At 39.3% G+C, this 18,908-nt stretch overlaps 1 protein-coding gene across 1 annotated transcript in view; it reads left to right on the top strand.

The window, feature by feature from the left end:
• Nucleotides 1-18,908, top strand: part of SHROOM4 (shroom family member 4) — a 199,024-nt gene that overhangs the window by 163,756 nt on the left and 16,360 nt on the right. The window lies entirely within an intron of this gene.

The raw sequence follows: 18,908 nt of genomic DNA, 5'->3' as shown, positions 1-18,908 counted from the left end.
TATATATATATATATTAATATATAAAAAGTCCAAGGGCAGATCATGCTAACAATAGATTAAAAATTCCTGAAAGAAGGAGCATTTTTTACAAAATGGCATATATGGCTTGGGGCTATGGGGAAAAAGAGTTGTTGGGCAAAAGTCCCTTTAAGGGGAAAAAATGCCCAAAATGGAGAGTGTGCTCCTATACTGTGGGAACATGGCACCAAGCACTCATGTTCCCCAGAGATGAGCTCACCAGTCATAGGTGACCATAAGGAGTGGCAGTTACCTTCTCGGTGTTGCTCTACATCAGCCTGGCTGGACCCTCTCTTTTGTGAAATTCTTTGATGTACTCTTTCAGTCAGTTCTTCTCCAGGCCTAATTGTACAAGAAGCTCCTAAATTATAGTGATTCTTTAACTCAAACTATAAGAATCGCCCTAACTGGTTTGGCTCAGTGGATAGAGCGTCAGCCTGAGGACTCAAGGGTCCCAGGTTCGATTCCGGTCAAGGGCACGTACCTTGGTTGCGGGCACATCCCCAGTAGGGGGTGTGCAGGAGGCAGCTGATCGATGTTTCTCTCTCATCGTTGTTTCTAACTCTCTATCCCTCTCCCTTCCTCTCTGTAAAAAATCAATAAAATATATTTAAAAAAATAAAATAAAAGGCTGTATTTAAAAAAAATTTAAAAAAAGAATGAAGGTGGCATAGGGACGAAGGCTGTCAGCCTTGTCTCTGAAGGGGCACTTAGGGAGGGCACACCAAAGGAGAGGACTAGAATCTGGGTCTCCTGACCACTGGGGTTCTTTGTGGGGGGCGGGGGAGGGGGAGAGGGGTTCCTACATTATCCCCTGTGATTTGTTGGTGTAGTCAGCAATAATTTTTGCTTTCTTTTGATTCTAAAGTCTGGGTAACCTATCAGTTTTCTGGTTGGCAATGGAAAAATGAAAGAACCCAACATTTATTGATTGTCTACTAAGTATTAATCACTGGGCTGGATGTTTTTACACCCATTATTTCATTAATTCTCCACAACAGTTCATTTTTTTACTATAGATGAGGTCCAGAGAGGTTATATAACATAGCTGAGGTCATGCACCTCGTATAAGTGATAGAAACAGATTCAGACCCAAGTTTGGCCCCTAAGTTCATGCATTTTCCATCATAACTGCTTCAGTTGAGATCCCTAAAGAACCCTTCAAACTGCTCACTCAGCATCATGCCTCTGGAGTCTGACCTGGATAGGGATACTATGGGATTCTATGACTGGTCTTTTTTAAAAAATGTATTTTATTGATTTTTTTTACAGAGAGGAAGGGAGAGTGATAGTTAGAAACATCGATGAGAGAGAAACACCGATCAGCTGCCTCCTGCACACATCTTACTGGGGATGTGCCCGCAACCAAGGTACATACCCTTGACCGGAATCGAACCTGGGACCTTTCAGTCCGCAGGCTGACGCTCTATCCACTAAGCCAAACCGGTTAGGGCATCTATGACTGGTCTTGATTCCTCACTGTGAACTGGGTTGTACCGTGTCCTTTGAGAACTTGTTTCAGTCTAGATCCAGACAGTCTTACTTCAGAGACACTCCACAGTAAGACTTCACTTAACATCACCAGTTGGTTCTTGGAAACTGCAAATTTAAGTGGAACGACGCAATGAAACCAATTTTACCATAGGCTAATTGATATAAACAAGAATTAAATACCTATGGCATTTTTTGGTCACAAAATCATCACCAAATTTCTCAATAAAGACCCAAAACACTTCTAATATTCACCATTGAGATAAATGTGAGCTATACATACATTTAAAAAATATTAAAAGTAACTTCTTTTCCATCCTACCTATTGCAGTTCAGGGTCACAGGTGGCCAGAATTGATCTTGGCAGCTCAGGGAGCAAGGTGGGAGGCCACCCTGGACAGGGCACCTTTCCATTGTAGGGCCACTCACACACAGAGACTCACACTCACTCAGACGGGGACAAGGTGGACATGCTAATTCACCTCACATATCCATCTTTGGGATGTGGGAGGAAACTGGAGTCCCCGAAGAAAACCTACACAGATATAGGAAGAACATGTGAACTCCACACAGATAGTGGCCCTGGCTGGGAATCATTTTTTTCTAATCAACTTTATAACTTCATAACAAGATGCCATTGAACAAAGTGATATGACTCAAGGACCTGCTGTACTACCCTACAGTGCTTCTCCAAAAATGGTTCTCTTACCAATAAGCCAATGAAGTAAGAAGACTTTATTTAAAACGTAGTGTAGGTAATGCCTTTTTCTACACAAGCAGGGAAATATTAAAGAGCAGCAAGAAGCATAAAGCCTGCCCACCCACAGCTTGAGCAAGAAAGACTAACCCACAGAGTTAAGTAGCAGTAATAATGAAGTACCATTTGCAAAACAACCCACATACCACAAGCTAAGATACACATGTTATGTTTTATTGTCCCCAAAACTCTGTCAGGTAGGTAATTATTTTAGCTAGGGTGATGGTTCTCAAACTTGAGTATGCATTAGAAACACCCGAAAAGCTTGTTAAAATAGAGATAGGCAAATCTCACCTCCAGCGAGTGTGATTCAGTAGGTGTGCAATGGGGCTCGGAATGTGCATTTCTGACAAGCTCCCCAGGTGATGCTGATGCAGTTGGCCCTGGGATCACACTTTGAGAACACTGACTCAGAAAAAAATCTGAGGTTCAGACATACTGGTACTGAATAATTTACTGAATGTCTCACAGGTACTAAAGGGACAAGCGAAGTGTTGCTTACTCAGGCAAGTTGCTATAAGATGAAGTGTCAAACACATGTTTAAACAAGAAACGCCTGGGACACTGTAAGGGGACAACACATGATAAGTATTATTGTGCCTTGAGTTTACTGGACGATAAGAACATTGAAGGTTGGGACCTACAGGAGGAAAGGATCAGCAGAGAAACTAAGCAGGGTGTGTGGGAGGAATAAGCCCCGTTGGTTAAGGGTTCTGTCCTTGGAATCAGTTGGCCTGGGTTCAAATTTAGTGTCTTCCATTCTCTAGCTGTGTTAGGGTGGCTTAGGAAGTCAGTCTCTCTCTCTCTCTCTCTCTCTCTCTCTCTCTCTTCTCTCTTCTCTCTTCTCTCTTCTCTCTCCTCTCTTCTCTCTTCTCTCTTCTCTCTTCTCTCTTCTCTCTTCTCTCTTCTCTCTTCTCTCTTCTCTCTCTCTCTCTCTCTCTCTCTCTCTCTCTCTCTCTCTCTCTCTCCTCTTCCCACCCTCCCTGCCCCATCAGTTTCCTTATTTCTAATATGGGGCAAAAGTACCTACCTCATGTGATTATTGTGAAGATTAATACATGAGTTAATATATGTATAGCATTTAGAATGCAACTTGGCACTATAAACCCCCATTAAATGTTAGTTGTGATAATGAGGTGTAGGAAGAGGAAAGGGAAGAAGAGCAGTAGCAGTAACAGTACAGAAAAAAAGGGCAAATAGCAAAGTATTGGGCAAGGATAGGTAGGCCTTAAAAACTAGATAGGATCACAAACATGGAAACAATTGAAGGTTACAGAACAGGTAAATGACATGGTAAATGTAGCTAGCACTTTAGACAACTTGGCAGCATTTACAGCCTAGATGGGTTGAAGAGAGACCAATTATGGGCAGTGATCCAGGCATGAAAGAGTGTGGCCCTGGATTGGGAAGGAGGGGTGATGTAGAAGGGCTAGATAAATGTGTGTGATATTTAGGAGAAAATGTTGGTTTATTGTGAAAAACAATGTTATAAGAAATTAAAACCAGAAGAAAAAGTAGCTTTAGTGCTACCACCTTAACACCCTAATTGTTTTCATTTTTATGCCAGCCTTTATCTACAGGTATAGAGGGGTTTTTTTGGCATGATTAAATAACTATGTAGATGTGATTTTGTGTGTCCTGCTTTGTTTTTCCCCACTAAGTGAGCAATTTTTCATTTTGCTGTACAGGCTTCTTCAAATGTTATAAATTTTAATGGCTGCATAATATTTCACTAGATTAGTGTGCTCTAATTTCTTTAATCATTCTCAAATTGTTGGATAATTAGATTTTTTCCAATTTATTGCTATTATAAAGTAATGCTGCAGAAAAAATTTGTGTAGCTATAACCTTTTACTCATTTTGAATTATCTCATTAAAAACAGTTATCCAGAGTTGGGATTACTAGTTGAAGGAATATGAACATTCTTATTGTTTTTGATAGATTTCACCAAACTACTTTGCTAGGCGGTGGTTTACACTGCTGTTAGCAATTTATAAGTATACCAGTTGCCCAAAATCTTGCCATCATGGAAAATTTTCTTTATTTAAGATATATTTTTATTGATTTCATAGAGGAAGGGAGAGGAAGAGAGAGAAACATCAATGATGAGAGAGAATCATTAATCGGCTGCTTCCTACATGCCCCATACTGGGGATAGAGCCTGCAACCCAGTCATATGCCCTGACAGGGAATCGAACTGGGATCTCCAGGTTCATAGGTCGACACTCAAGCACTGAGCCATGCCACCTGGATGGAAAATTTTCTTTTTCTAATGCAATAGGTGTAAATTATACCTATTATAATTTTAATTTACTTACTTTATTTTAGTTTGAAAATTTTTCATGTGTTTACTTGATATTTGCATTTCTTCTCATGTGTTCTGTTCAGATTATTTGCTCACAAATATGTGACACCTTTTCAGAGAAAAGTAGAGCAAACTTGGTGATTGGAATTTTGGAAAGAAAGGAGATAAGTCAAAAATAACTCCAAAGCCTGATGACTTGGAGAAAGTTACTAACATAGCTGGGGCAGGTGAGAAGGGGAGCTGGTTTGGTGGAGATGATAAGTTTGAATTGGGATATGTTGAATTTGAAGTTAGAGATGGAGACAAATGGATTCTTTGAAGGATGCTTGTGGAGCACCCATCAGGGGGTAGGATGAGAAAGAAGAACCAGCAAACAAAACTGAACAGACAAGCAGCTGGAGTGGTAGAAGGAGAAGTATGCCAGAGCACCATCACCGAGGATAAGGAGAGCACTGCTACTGGCTTTGACAGTTTGGAATCACAAGTGACCTTCAAATTAGCAAACTTAGAAAATAGATGACATGATAGTCTGTAAGGGAGATGCCTGGAGGAGAAGTGCACACAGCTTTACATATCATAAATTCATCTGTTTTAAGTATATGATTCAATAAGTTTTAGTAAATTTACAATGTGGTGCAGTCATCACCACAATCCAATTTAAAAAGATCCCCTGTGCCCATTTGCAGTTATTCCTCATTCCCACCTTCAATTTCAAGCAATCGCTAATCTATTTTCTGTCTCTATGGATTTATACTGGACATTTCATATAAATGGAATCATACAATATGTGGGCTTTTGGGTCTGGCTTCTTTCAATTATCATTCTTTAGAGGTTCATCATGTTGTAGCATGTATCAGTATTTCATTCCTTCTTGCCAAATAATATTCTACTGTATGGATATACCTCATTTTATTTATCCATCCATCCATTAGTAAACATTTGGGCTCTTTCAACTTTTTAACTGTTGTGAATAATGCTGCTATGACCATTGATATACAGATTTCTGTGTGGACATATGTTTTCAGTTCTCTTGGGAATATAATTAGGAGTGGGATTTCTGAACCATATGGCAATTCTACTGACTTTTTGATGAACTGCCTAACTGTTTTCCAGTGCGTCCATACCATTTTACATTTCCTCCAGCAATGTAGAAGGGTTTCTGTTTCTTTTCATTAATTTGAATACATTGATTGTGTGTTAGTGTTACTGTGTGATTTGAAAAATACTTTAAAAGAAGAATGTTTCAAAAAAAACATTTAAACATTAAAAATCTATATATATAAAAGGCTAAGATGCAAAGTGTCCCCTCAGGGGTTCGACTGGAAGACCAGGAGTTTGATTGCTCACTATGACGTGCGCTGACCACCAGGGGGCGGCACAGAATGAAGTAAGAACCCCAGCTGGCAGCTGGAAGGAAGGCCCCAGCCAGCAGCTGGAAGGCCCTGATCGTCCTTGATCACCAGTTAGGTCTAGGGACCCTACCTGTGCACAAATTTCGTGCACCGGGCCTCTAGTCCTATATAATAAAAGGCTAATATGCAAATTATCCCCAAAACCGGGAGGTTGACCAGAAGTTCAACCGGGAGTTCCACCAGGGGCGGGCCAGCTGGCCAACTGCCTGTGGCCCTTCCCCTTGGCCAGACCTGCCCCTGATTGGGGGCAGGGCGGGGCCAGCCCATCAACTGCCCGCAGCCCCTCCCCCTGGCCAGCCTGGCCCAATTGGCCCAATTGCGGTGGGCCTGCCAGACCCCACCTGTGCACAAATTTGTGCACCAGGCCTCTAGTGTATTTATAAAAGGAGTTAGCTAGGGGTAGGTAGGAGTAAATTGGATGATAGATGAGGGGCCAATAGGGTTTAAGGTAGTGATTCTCAAAATGTGGCCCTAGGACCAGCAACCTAAGTGTCACCTAAGAACTGGTTAGAAATGCAAATTTGCATGCCTCTTTCTAATCAGAAACTGGGATATGGCCCTGTGATCTGTGTTTTAACAAGCCTTCCAGGCAATTGGGATTTGAAAAGCTAACTATGAGAACCATTGGTTTAAATGAAGGTTTGGTCAGGATTTGGGAGACTGGTTTTAGCTTAAGAATAGAAAGGAGAGGTCAGTGGAAAGGAAAGGAATATTGATACTGAAGATGGAGGAGGCAGATTCACAGTTTATAAACTGAGGGAAGATGAGAAGGCCTAGGAAAGTTCAAGGGCAGAGATGACATTTAAGAGGTAAAATCCTGATGGAGTTTCTACTCCTTCACACCACATATACACGTTTTGACATTTCTTATGTCATTTCTGTCACAACAGGAAGGATGGGTGTAGGTGGGAAAATTAAATGTATATTCTAAAGCCACCCTCTTTTCCTGGAAGCCTACAACAAATTTTAATTCCATGTAGTTACATTCTTGGCTGTCTCCCTCTACTGTTATTTGTTTTGTGTGCAGAGAATTCAAACACATTTTAAAATTAGCAGGAGGGAAAAAATTAGTGAGTAGATCTGCTGGGAGAAATAACCACATAAGTGTGATGTATTTAAAACTCAAAAGAAAGTATTTTATGGATTATCTATTTTTGTTTCTGTACCTATGATTGCCTCCTGTGATCCTTTCCATTTTGAACAAACCTTTAGAATATGTAGGGTGTTCTTATGAACATGGCCACAGTTAATCCTCACAACAATCCATGTGCTTGTGTGGTTAAGCATTATTGTTCACATTTGACTGAGAATGGAAGGGAGCTGAGACTCAGGAAAAGTATTATACTATTATTAACAACAATAACAAAAATATAATAGTTAACATTTATTGTCAGGCACTCCTATAAGCATTTCACAGAAATTATTTCATTATTATTTATCATTACCCTGTGAGATAGTTACCATTTATTGACTCACTTTTAAAGATGAGGAAACTTACAGATAAAGTCACTTGCCCAAGGTCAAATAGGCATCTGACCCCAGAACCCATTACTTCTGAGATTATATAGCAAGAACATAACAAAACTTACCCAGGTTTTTGAATTCTTAGCCTAGATCTGACTCTCTTCCTTCCCTTTGTCATATCACATCATGAGCAGAGTGTGGAATATCCAGTACACATTTCCTATGTGCTGATTGAATGAAAGAAAATTAATAATTCAGAGTTGAATTTCATTTCATAGGAAGAGCAAATTTTTTAGAAAGACTTTGCCACCTAAGAAGAATGCAACCTTCAGAGGTATGGAAGGATTTGTCAAAAGCATGACAAAGTGAATTTAAATACTTGGGTATTAAATTAATCCTGGGCACACAGAACTTATTCAAGGAAAATTATAAAACTCAATGAAAGAAATAAAGATATGAATAAATGTATAACTATACTCTGCTTCAGTTTGGAAAAACTATAGTAATGATTGCAATACTCCCTAAGTGAATACATATATAGATGTAATGCACTACCAATTAGAGTCACTATGGGATACTTTATAGAACTTGTCAAATTAATAGTGAAATATATCTGGAAGAATAAGTGGGCAAGCATACCAAATAATACATTTATTGAAAAAGGTAATGATAGTAGATTTACCCTATCAGATTTTAAAGCTGGTCATAAAGTGACAATTATCAAAACCATATGATAGTGGGTTGAAAAAAAGTCAATGAAATTAAAAAAAGAGATTCTAGGAACAGATTCAAGCTATTCTAAGAATATAGAGCACAATGGAAGCAACCCTGAACTAGAGAAAGCAATCACTCTTTCTTTTTAAAAAATGTTGGGAATCCTAGGTATCAGTACAGAGAATAATTAGGCCAATATTTCATACAATACTTTGTAATAAATTCTAGGAAGCAGACAAGTAGAATCGCATATTTATTTCAGCTATGAATGGAAGGTAAATTAGTGTCTGTTTTAAATGGAGGATAATGTCAGAGACAAGATGGATGGTTTCAAATATATAAAAGTTAGGGGGGGAAACTTTGTACAAAAATGTAATAAAAAGCTAAACAACAGAATGAGGAAATTGTCTGGGGTCAGTATCACTGATAACAGTTGACTGTCCAAAAAATATAAAGAATGGATACAGATATTGAAGGTCTGCTTGTAGATTCAGCTTCATAAAAGGGTGAGGAAAATGAATAGGCAATTTACACATGAGGAAATAAAGGCAGTAAAATCACTGCATGGAAAAGTACAACCTCTCTACCATTTAAAGAAAAGCAAATAAAAACAGCTTCAAGGTATCACAACCTGCTTATTAAATTATAAACAATTAATAAATAGAAATTAATAAATGATAAATAGAAATTACAAAGCCCTTTATTGGCAAGATGTGAGAAAACAGTATATGTTTCTGGGAGTAGTATAGATTAGTTAAGTTTCCTAGAGGGCAATCTAGAAATATGTGACAAGAGTTACAAAACTGCTCATACTCTTTGACCCAGCATACCCCCAAGGAAGTAACCCAAAAAGGAAAAGTAATTTTTTTAAAGATTATAATAAATTATAATAAATGTATTATAGTAGTGCTATTTATAATCATGGAAAAGATTGACCTATTTAATATATCATCATGGTGGACTAGAAAATAGCCATTAACAGTGGCAAGTATACAAATACTGGGTCATGCACAAAAATGGGTATTTGTAATCTCATTAACCAAAAAAGGCTAAATCCTAAATCACATGTTGAATCTGATACTAGCCTTACACGAAGAAAATTAGAAAGGCATCTAGTAAAATGTAAATAGCTGGAGTTGAATGCATATGGTGTTCTCTGGATACATGTCAAGTTGCTGGAATTTATAATAAGAAAAGAAAATCGGAGGAAGAGGCAACCTACAATGATTTGATTTAGTCCTGGGAAGTTCAACATCAAGGGCTTTGGAAAAATCCCCATACCGATAGCAGTGTTACTTACTATACATGCTTGATCTCACTGTTAGCTAGAATTTGGTTTGCTAGAATTCTCCATCAACCAGTACTTTTGCTTATCTAAATCTGTGAAAACCTTGACATTTCTAAGGGGGTATATCACCAGATCTTTGTGAGTGAATCTCCAAATTTGTCATCACCACTACAACATAGAACCCAGTAACCACTACCACCGCCAATAAACATTGTCTGGCTCAGAAACATCACTTTCTTAAGACCTTTCCATTGCTTTTCACTTCCATCACCAGCAATAGTTTGCATTTCAGTGTCATTATTAACAAAGAAGCAAATTTTCTCTCTACCATGGTTACTTCACATATCTACTTTGACAACAAATAGAGACCCATCAAGCCACATTGAAATGGGACTGCTAAGCAGTTGACTAGGCTTCCTCTTTTGCTAGGTGACTTGCCCTACAAACCAGTATGTGATGCTTTGCAAAGTCAAATTCATACCCTTTGCACGTTGAGCAATTACTACATTTCATGGATCTTTAGGGTTACTCCAAAAACATTAAAACCTCAAATGTTTAACATATGCCTGCCAAAGCACTACTCTATAATAATAATTGTCATTCATAATTCATAATGGCCAGGATGCCTTATAAACCCTCTGAGATAGAATTATGTTCTTTATAATGTTTGTATTAAGTCCATTTCATTATATTCTTGATCTTTGAAATTCAGTACATTAATGCTTTGTATACAAGAGGATTCAAACAGAAAAAACTTGCAAAACTTGCTCTCCCCCTATCACCACCCCCTCCCCCCGTACCAGGCCTGTCTATTGTTTAACCATGGCGGGGCACCAAATTTCTTTAAATAGTATCAGGATTCCCAGAGCTTTTTGGAACTTCAGTATGCCCATTATTTTATTTTGTAAATCTTTATCACACTTGTCCCATGTTTTTAAATGACTCTATACCTCTTAAGATACCCTGGTGAGTTGGCAACCTGATAGATAATGACTGATTACAGCAGTGGATCTCAAAGTGTGATCCTGGACCCACAATTCCATCATCACCTGGTAAATTGTTAGAAATAAAAATTCTCCACTTTATCCCACACCTGCTAAATAAAAAATTTGGGGGGTTGGACCAAACAACCTGTGTTTTAATAAGCCCTCCAGGTGATTCTAAAGCATGCTTAAGTTTCAGAACCATTGGATATTAGAGAAAAGAGGTTTAATAATCATGGCCAGCCTGATACTCAGCTAAATTGTTCTTGTGGATATCAAACCTTCTTGGCCCCTTGGCAATGTGTTATGTTCTCCTAAGATGTCTACTATTAAATCTCTTAAGAAGGTTATGAGCGCACTGGAGAGGCAGCATTCGTGCTGGCCAAAGAATGGGCATTGGAGTCTGATGGACCTTAGTTGTAACTTCTCCTGGCCACTTACTCTCTTTGTTTTCCCTCAGTTATTTAACCTTTCTGAGCCTCATTTCTTACATGAGAAAGAGAATACCTAAATCAGAAGATTGTCTCAAAGGTTGAATGAGGTCAAGTCTGTCAAGTGTGCAGCCCTGCATCTTACATATGACAGAATTGCAGTAAACAGGAATTATTATTATCATCCCTTATCACCATGGGTATGACACTACGTAACGTCCAGGGACTAATGGGAAGACCTTCTTGGAAATTCCAAGTTGAGGTCATTGGGGAGAGGAAGCTAAGCTTCTCCCAGGACAGCACATATAAAACAAGGACTTATCTGATCTCTTCGGAGGACACTGCATCAGCCTCCTAGGTGCTATTGAAGCCTCAAGGGGATTCTTGCTACTTGCATTTTTTTCTTTTGCCAGGCTAATTGTTCCTTACTTGAAGTTCTGTGAAGCTATTGGCAGAGAAGGGTGGTAACAACAAACTCTGAGCCCTTGCTCCCTTCCCATACAGCCTCCTTGTGTCTCACTTCCTGGATCTTGCAAATATTTCCTTCAGCAATAACCCAGGAGTGGCTGTTTCTCTTGGAGCAGTCTTATCTTTTGGCTGCTGAGGAAAGGGAAAGGGGAGAGGGGCTGGACCTGTGCACTCTTACTGCTGAGATCCTGGAATGCCCAGCTATTGTGGGGAATTTAAAAAGAACATTTCCAAACAAGAAACTTCAAAAAAACTAAGGAGGAGCTTTTTCAGTATTTGCAAATATTGGTTTTCATTTTCAATTAGTATTAGGCAAAAAATAAATAAATAAATAACAGAAGGGGAAAATCTATTCATCAGAAGATAGGTAACCTGTGCCAAGAAGAAAAGAGAACAGCCCAGGACTTGGCAGGCAATTTATTTTTGTTTTTGCGATGTAGTCTCCTTGCTGGTGTCAACACCATACTGAGCCTTCATGCTTTCTCCCCTTTCTTCAGCAAGAAACTAAAGTCTTCATGGACACTTGGGGATGAATGTAGTGCAAGTACTCTTTGCCCCTCCCCAGGAGTCCTTGCTTCAATGAGATTGCCCCATGGAGGAAAATAAGGCAAGTGTCAGTCTGGGCACTACTGCTTCTTATTAGTTGGGAAAATGATATATCCTTTCTAAGCTTCAGGATCCTCTTCTACAAACTGGCAATAATAGAACCTATTGCAAGGGGTTGCTGTAAAGATTATAGAAATGCATACATGGAAGTGCCTAAAATAGTGCCTAACACATAGTAAGAAGTAAGAAACTATAGTTCTTTTCCCTTAATAAAGCTCCTTGTCCTCCACATCAGGGAAGAATCCTCTACTTGGTCCCAAAATGGAGTTGTAGATTTCTGTGTACATAGGAGCCTTGAGCCCTTTGAAAATAGTACCTCTCTGCCCTGGCTGGTTTGGCTCAGTGGATAGAGTGTTGGCCTCTCGACTGAGGGGTCCCGGGTTCGATTCCAGTCAAGGGCATGTACCTTGGTTGCGGGCACATCCCCAATGGGGGGTGTGCAGGGGGCAGCTGATCAGTGTTTCTCTCTCATCGATGTTTCTAACTCTCTATCCCTCTCCCTTCCTATCTGTAAAAAATCAATAAAATACATTAAAAAAAGAAAATAGTACCTCTGGGGGCCAATATCGTCAGCTTGAGCCTGACACACTTCAATAGAAGCCTTCTGTTCACCAGTTTGCTTCAGCTATTAGTGCCAGGAAGGCAAGGGCTATGTTGGTTTTGTTCCCCTTGCACAGTGTAATATTCAATGAGAGCTTGGAATGACTTGTATACACATTGGCTCAGCTGACCATATTGAAGGCTGTTCTTCCCCTTTCTGGTGTCCTGTGTACTCTGTTCCACTGATATAAGTGACTCTGCAAGGCTCAGGCTGGCCCTAAATAAGTTGTGTAAATGGTAGGGCAGTGCTTTTAAAATCAGAATTGATGTGGAGAATAATAACTTCCAGATTGCCTTGCTAGAGCCCAGTGCCTCCAGATAGGGCCACAGTACCATGAATTGGTGCACCAAATGTTCCTAGAAGGCATGCTCTTTTCTTCCAGCTGATTCTGGAGTTGGCTACCCAGGGGTAAATTTTGTAAGACTGAGAGTGATTAGTACCTAAATAAGACGACTTAGAATACGTAGGCTTTTGATCTTATCTCTGTTCTTAAACTTGTCTTTTATTATCTTTCCTTTTTAATAGATGGGATAAGTGAGTAAATGAGACCAGAGTTAAAATCCTTGGTTAGCTAGGGCTTCCTGGCTAGGCAGCCATGTGGCTGAGATGAGACCCAAGGTTTTCTGATCTCTTGGCTATTAAACAGGTCTGAACATTAACCATAGGGGGTACAGTCCAGCTCCCTTGATGGGAACAAGGAATAAGGCTAAAGCATACAGCAGTGAAGGTTGTACACTGAACAACTTGTACAACCATATGCAGGGCCCTGAGTAAGGGACTTCACTCTAACAATAAACATAGTCCTTTCACTTATTAATCACCTTTCATGTATACAGCATCATTGCTAGGTCCTTTTTATTTTATTTTTAAAATTGAATTTATTGGGGGTGACATCTATACTAATAAAAGTGTAATATGCTAATTAGACTGGACATCTTCTGGACGTCCTTCCAGACAAAGCCACAGTGGTGGGGGCTGAGGCAGAGGTGGTTAGAGGTCATCAGGCAGGCAAGCAAGTGGTTAGGAGCAATCAGGTAGGCAGGCAGAGGCGGTTAGGGGCAATCAGGCCGGCAGGGGAGGGCAGTTAGGGGCAATAAGGCTGGCAGGGGAGGGCAGTTAGGGGCAATCAGGCCAGCAGGGGAGCAGTTAGGGGGCGATCAGTCTGGCAGGCAGAGGCAGTTAGGGGTGATCAGGCAAGCAGGCAAGCAGGCGAGCAGTTAGGAGCCAGCGGTCCCGGATTGTGAGAGGGATGTCTGACTGCTGGTTTAGGCCCAACCACCTCTGCCTGCTGGCTATTGGGCCTGTGGGATTGGGCCTAAACCAGCAGTCAGACATCCCCTGAGGGGTCTTAAATTGGAGAGTGTGCAGGCTGGGCTGAGGGACAACCCCCATGCACAAATTTCATGCACCGGGCCTCTAGTTGGTTAATGAAATCATATAGGTTTCAGATGTACAATTCTATAATACATCATCTGTATGCTGTATTGTGTGTTTACCATACAAAGTTGAGTCTCCTTCCATCACCATTTATACCTCCTATACCCTCTTCTTTCTCCCCCACTGTTCTTTCCCTTTAGTAATCACTATACGGTTGTTTGTGTCCATGAGGCTTTTTTTTTTCTTAATCCCCTTTCCCTCTGACAGCCATCATTCTGTTCTCTTTTGCTAGGTCCTTTTTATATAGTTTATCCTCCCTCACAACAGCTTTGTAAGATAGATATTTTATTCAAACTGAGGTAAATTAAATACTTTGCTCAAGGTTGTACAGCTTTAGGGTTATAGAGCCAGATTTTAAAATTTTCCTGGAATTTAGACTCAAGCCTTTCTGACAATGTGTTCTTTCCGCTCTGCTCTATTGCTTTTCTTGTACCCTGGCTAGTAAGAGAAAAGAGTGGTAAATTTGATTACTATCACGAACCTGGGTTCTTCTTGCCACAACTGCAGGACATTGGCCCAAATGAAGCCTTTGGAGATGTTGTCACTGCATGAATTTTATCAGATCAAGATTGGAGATTAAGATGGGGAAGGGGGAGAAAGACAGGGATAGAAGGTGGGAATGTGTGTGTGAGGGGTGGAAGACAGGCTGTATAGACTGGAAACCAATCTAATTGGAACAAATAAATCTGCCCTCAAACCTCCACCCCTAAACTACAACACTCATACATCCTTTTTTACCCTGGCCTTTTCTTTCTATATAGTATGGTCCCTGAGCCACTTGTATTAGAATCCCTTGGGCCAATTGTTAAAAATACAGATTCCTGAACCCCCACCAGAGGTTCTAAGTTCCAGTTTCAGGGACTGAGGCTCATGAATTTGTATTTTAAACAACTTCTCCAAGTAATTCACAATTAGAAGCCACTTTAATTAAGAATGGCTGTCCCAAACCAGTGGTTTCCAGCTTTTTGGATCATGCACCCTTCTCAGAATTTTTTAAGAATGTGCCTTTAGTATATGCTGGTAGTTGATTAATAAATTCCTTGTATGTACTGATGTCCTAATATTTGTGTTTTTAAATGCAAAAATATACATTAATATTCTTATATGAGAATGGTCTCTAGTTTTCCTTTATGTATCTTCTAGTTTTGGGGTTTTGGTATTGACACTGTGCAAGATTCTTTTCTTATCCCTCTATTCTCTAGAATCCAGAGTCTAGGAAACATAAATAGCATTGGGGTTGTCTGTTTCTTGAAGGTTAGAATTAACACAAGACCATGTGAGTGTGCTTTTTATTTTTGGTCAAATTTATCAATGTCTTTCTATAGTAACTGGTGGGTTTAGATATTCTCATTCTTCTCATTTTGTGCACTTGGGTTTTTAAATTAGATTTGCAAGTGGCTTATCTGTCTTATTTTAATTTTCTTTTAAAGAATTAGCTTTTAGCTTTAATTATTTGTACTATCATTTATTTTCTAGTATATTGATTGGTACCATTAGTTTTCTTTCTGCTTTCCTTAGGTCTATTTTTATGGTGGTTTTCTTAACTTCTTTTGCTGAATGCTTAATTCATTTATTTTAATTTATTATTATGTATTGCTATAAATATTTAAGGCTACAATTTCTCCTGCCTGCCTGATTGCCCCTAACCACTCTCCTGCCTGCCTGATCACCCCTAACCACTCTGTCTGCCTTCCTGATCACCCCTAACCACTTGCCTGCCTGCCTGATCACCCCTAACCACTCTGCCTGCCTGCCTGATCACCTGTAACCACTCTCCTGCCTGCCTGATTGCCCCAATCCCTCTGCCTGCCTGCCTGATCACCCCTAACCACTAGCCTGCCTGCCTGATTGCCCCTAACCACTCGCCTGCCTGCCTGATCAACCCTAACCACTCACCTGCCTTCCTGATCACCCCTAACCACTTGCTGCCTGCATGATCATCCCTAACCGCCTCTGCCTGCCTACCTGATTGCCCCTAACCACTTGCCTGCCTGCCTGATCGCCCCTAACCACCTCTGCCTCAGCCCCCTGCCATGGCGACTTCATCCAGAAGGTCATCCGGAATGAAATCCAGAAGGTTGTTTGGTTGTCTGGTCTAATTAGCATATTATGCTTTTATTATTATAGATTTAGAGTGTTGCTGTATTGTGATTAGATACTGTACGCTGTACTACTTCCACTTTTTAGCTTAAGATATTGTCAATTTAAAAAATGTTCAATGGGCCCTTAAAAAATTAGAGTCTGTTTTTAGTGTACAAATAAATTTAGATTTTTTCCATTATCTTAGTTGTTGATTGTCATATCTGTCATCAGCTGAAAGAGTGTCATATTTTGTTTCTGCTTTTTCTACCTTTATATTTCCTATAGATTTTGTTTTAGAAATGTTTTAATTTTTATTTTTTAGGTACAGATGACATACAATATTATATTAGTTTCAGGTGTACAACATAGTGATTAGAAATTTATATCACTTACGAAGTGATCACCCAGAAAAGTTTAGTACCCTCCCGGTACCATACATAGTTATTATAATATTATTGACTAATATTCCCTATACTGTACTTTACATCTCCTTGACTTGCTTTAGAAATTTTTTTTTACTGTAGAAATAAAATAACTATTTAAATGAAGTAAATTTAAATTTTTTGTGCTTTAGAAATTTTGATGCTCTGTTATTTGGTACATAAAGATTTGGAGTAGTTAGATATTCATCGTGTGTTCTAATCATTAATATTATAGTGCCCTTCTTTGCCTTGTTAATTGATTTTTGCCTTTACTTCAACTTTTTAATATATTAGTATCATGGCCCTTGTTTTTTCCCATTTTGGCATTAATTAATGTATTAAACAAATATTTATTGAATGCCTACTGTGTGCCAGGCACTAGATATCAGATGAAGGAGACATACAAGATCCTTGTCAATGTGGAGCTTACATTATAGTTAGAGGGTGGCACACAAAATAAATAAGTAAAAATAGGTATGTGACATACCAGGTGATGATGTATTCTCTGAGAAAGAACAAAATAAAAAAAGTAAGGATAAGTCATTTTAGATAAGTGTTCAGGATAGTCCTCTCTGCCTGATGGCATTTGTCATCTTTTTACTTTCCATTCACCGCCTTGGTTTTTTTGTTTGTTTCATGAGGGGAAAATGCCAGGTGGAACAGTTTGCACACAAGGGATTCTTTTAATCTAAAGGAGATCTAGGTAATAAAAAATGAAGAAAAAATCAAGGAGCTCTAGGTGGGCTAAGGCCTAAATGAGAAGAGAATAGGGAATGTGTGGATATGAACTGATCCATATGAGTGATGAACTAGCCAGGATGGGGACTGGAGATGAGGGGAATGAAGGATATTTTGCTTTCCATTCTACCTGAGCTTGCCTACCATTATGAATATTATTAAAGAAATATTCTTGGTCTTCATTATGACTATTGAAGGATATTCTGTCTGATGATTTTATTGAACTGCTGGAATTTCCTGTCACTGGGCAATACTTAGAATGATGCAGATTGCTTATAGGCTACAGCAGAAAACCAGATCTTTTGGTTTAGCAGACTTAACCCTTTATACTATAGAGCTAAATAGATGTCCTCTGACTTTGGTGACTTATTATATAGAAGTTTGACTTTATATATATATATCCTATATAATAAAAGAAAATATGCAAATCGACCAAATGGCAGAATGACTGGTCGCTATGACATGCACTGACCACCAGAGGGCAGACGCTCAATGCAGGAGCTGCCCCCTGGTGGTCAGTGTGCTCCTACAGGGCTCAGGGCTGGCGAGTGCAGTGGTAGTGGTGGGAGCCTCTCTCACCTCCGTGGCAGCGCTAAGGATGTCCGACTGCAGGGAGCGGGCCTAAGCCGTCAGTTGGACATCCCCTGAGGGCTCCTGGACTATAAGAGGGTGCAGGCTGGGCTGAGGGAGCCCCCCACCTCCGAGTGCACGAATTTTGTGCACTGGGCTTCTAGTATATAAATAAACCTGAACTCATTTACTTTGGATATTTTTCCTATTGCTTATAATGTGAGCAATCTCATTTCTCCTCACAATAGTCTTTTTAATTTTGATAGTACATACATAGGCATATAACATATTAAAATTCTGTATACATATACCTGTAATTCTTGAATCTGGAACTTATTTTGATATATAATACATGGTATAGCTCCAAATAATACTGCTCTGCAGTTATCTCAAGAAAGATTTATTAAATGATCTTTAACTCATTGTTATGGAAGGTCAATTATATATGATATTTTGGACTTTCCGGTCTGTTCCTCTAATCAGTAACACACTGTTTTCACTATAATTTCTTTATAATATGCTTAATCCCTTACCCCCCATTTTCTTCTATAGCAAATACTCTTTAATATGGTATCCTGCTTTATTTTACAAGCTATTAATAATTCTATTGTTAAAAATTCCTATTGAGAATTCTGACTGGAATTGCATTAGAAGGAGATATTTTAAATCCAAAATAGCAGATATTTGTAAATGTCATGCTTTATGTTTTTTCTTACAAGTATAATAACATGGACAGAAAGTATACATGTCAAATTCATGATATAGCTTGCATCTAGAGAGGCAATAGGTGAATGGAAGTGGGGAGTAAAACAAGGGTATTTTTTCTTATTTCTTTTTTGTTTGTTTGTGCAGTAGGTGGGAACATGAATATTTATTTTAGCAATCTCTGTATGTTTGTAAATATTTGAATTTTTCATAATTAAAAACAAAACAAACAAGAGCAGCAGATGAAGCAAGATAACCAGGCTTATAAGCCAAAGGATATAGTACATTCAATCCGAGGGCTACAAACAGACTGAGGTGGTGTGTGTATTCAGTCTTTGGAGATAGATTGTTCAGGTTCAAACTCTAGCTCTGCCACTTACTAGCTTTATGGCCCCATGCAAGTTACTTATCCTG

Source organism: Myotis lucifugus, unplaced genomic scaffold (genome assembly GCF_000147115.1).
Source record: "Myotis lucifugus unplaced genomic scaffold, Myoluc2.0 scaffold_196, whole genome shotgun sequence".
Taxonomy (NCBI): Eukaryota; Metazoa; Chordata; class Mammalia; order Chiroptera; family Vespertilionidae; genus Myotis; species Myotis lucifugus.
The sequence above is the reverse complement of the archived record's forward strand: the minus strand, read 5'-3'. Positions and strand labels throughout refer to the sequence as shown.